General features: G+C 44.6%; 1 protein-coding gene across 1 annotated transcript in view; it reads right to left on the bottom strand.

Moving 5' to 3' along the window:
• LOC120049470 (VPS10 domain-containing receptor SorCS2-like) overlaps nucleotides 1–2,500 on the bottom strand; it is a 42,811-nt gene that overhangs the window by 30,096 nt on the left and 10,215 nt on the right. The window lies entirely within an intron of this gene.

Genomic DNA, 2,500 nt, shown 5'->3' with positions numbered 1-2,500 from the left:
TAGATATTATAGGAACCAGACAGAGAGGGAGAGAGAGGAGTTATGTAGATATATAGGATACAGACAAAGAGGGAGAGAGAGGAGTTACGTAGATATATAGGATACAGACAGAGAGGGAGAGAGAGGAGTTACGTAGATATATAGGATACAGACAGAGATGGAGAGAGTGGCGTTACGTAGATATATAGGAACCAGACAGAGAGGGAGAGAGTGGAGTTACGTAGATATATAGGAACCAGACAGAGAGGGGAGAGAGTGGAGTTACGTAGTATATAGGAACCAGACAGAGAGGGAGAGAGTGGAGTTACGTAGATATATAGGAACCAGACAGAGAGGGAGGAGAGTGGAGTCATGTAGATATATAGGAACCAAACAGCGAGGGAGAGAGTGGAGTTACATAGATATATAGGAACCAGACAGAGAGGGAGAGAGTGGAGTCATGTAGATATATAGGAACCAGACAGCGAGGGAGAGAGTGGAGTTACATAGATATATAGGAACCAGACAGCGAGGGAGAGAGTGGAGTTACGTAGATATATAGGAACCAGACAGAGAGGGAGAGAGTGGAGTCATGTAGATATGCTATGGACGAGCAGCTCAAACACACACGACCTCATAAGCACACACACACGCGTACGCATGCACACACACACATATACACATGCACACGCACACACACACACCACTCCATACAATGTGTACTCTATACATACAGTCGTGGCCAAAAGTTTTGAGAATGACACAAATATTAATTCTCACAAGTTTGCTGCTTCAGTGTCTTTAGATATTTTTTGTCAGATGTAACTATGGAATACTGAAGTATAATTACAAGCATTTCAAAAGTGTCAAAGGCTTTTATTGACAATGACATAAAGTTGATGCAGAGAGTGAATATTTGTAGTGTTGACCCTTCTTTTTCAAGACCTCTGCAATCCACCCTGGCATGCTGTCAATTAACTTCTGGGACACATCCTGACTGATGGCATCCCATTCTTGCATAATCAATGCTTGGAGTTTGTCAGAATTTGTGGGTTTTTGTTTGTCCACCCGCCTCTGAGGATTGACCACAAGTTCTCAATGGGATAAGGTCTGGGGAGTTTCCTGGCCATGGACCCAAAATATCAATGTTTTGTTCCCCGATTCACTTAGTTATCACTTTGCCTTATGGCAAGGTGCTCCATCATTCTGGAAAAGGCATTGTCATCACCAAACTGTTCCTGGATGGTGGGAGAAGTTGCTCTCAGAGGATGTGTTGGTACCATTCTTTATTCATGGCTGTGTTCTTAAGGCACAATTGTGAGTGAGCCCACTCCTCTTGGCTGAGAAGCAACCCCACACATGATGGTCTCGGGATGCTTTACTGTTGGCATGACACAGGATGCATGGTAGTGCTCACCTGTCTTCTCAGGACAAGCTTTTTTTCCCGATGCCCCAAACAATCGGAAAGGGGATTCATCAGAGAAAATTACTTACCCCAGTTCTCAGCAGTCCAATCCCTGTACCTTTTGCAGAATATCCAGTCTGTCCCTGATGTTTTTCCTGGAGAGAAGTTGCTTCTTTGCTGCCCTTCTTGACACCAGGCCATCCTCCAAAAGTCTTCACCTCACTGTGCGTGTAGATGCACTCACACCTGCCTGCTGCCATTCCTGACCAAGCGCTGTACTGGTGGTGCCCCGATCCCGCAGCTGAATCAACTTTAGGAGACGGTCCTGGCACTTGCTGGACATTCTTGGGCGCCCTGAAGCATTCTTCACAGCAATTGAACCGCTCTCCTTGAAGTTCTTGATGATCCGATAAATGGTTGATTTAGGTGCAATCTTACTGGCAGCCAATATCCTTGCCTGTGAAGCCCTTTTTGTGCAAAGCAATGATGACGGCACGTGTTTCCTTGCAGGTAACCTTGGTTGACAGAGGAAAGAACAATGATTCCAAGCACCACCCTCCTTTTGAAGCTTCCCTTCTGTTATTCGAACTCAATCAGCATGAAAGAGTGATCCAGCCTTGTCCTTGTCAACACACACCTGTGTTAACGAGAGAATCACTGACATGATGTCAGCTGGTCCTTTTGTGGCAGGGCTGAAATGCAGTGAATTTTGGGGGGGGATTCAGTTCATTTGCATGGCAAAGAGGGACTTTGCAATTAATTGCAATTCATCTGATCACTCTCATAACATTCTGGAGTATATGCAAATTGTCGTTTTCCCGGCAATTGCCATCTTTCAAACTGAGGCAGCAGACTTTGTGAAAATGAATATTTGTGTCATTCTCAAAACTTTTGACCACGCCTGTAGACAATAGTACGCATCCTGTTAATTGCTTTGGAGGTAAGCTGTGGTCGTTTATGAACCAGCTCTTTCTGTGGCCAAACAACATGTGTTTGACTGTGCTGCCAACTAGTACACAAGGCATTATCCTTAGGAAGTTAGACAGCTGAAATAGGCCTGTATATGTGTTCAGGCACGCAAAGACACCAAAACAAAGGATCAGTTGAAAAAAACTA

The sequence above is a fragment of the Salvelinus namaycush genome, chromosome 6, assembly GCF_016432855.1.
Source record: "Salvelinus namaycush isolate Seneca chromosome 6, SaNama_1.0, whole genome shotgun sequence".
Taxonomy (NCBI): Eukaryota; Metazoa; Chordata; class Actinopteri; order Salmoniformes; family Salmonidae; genus Salvelinus; species Salvelinus namaycush.
The sequence above is the reverse complement of the archived record's forward strand: the minus strand, read 5'-3'. Positions and strand labels throughout refer to the sequence as shown.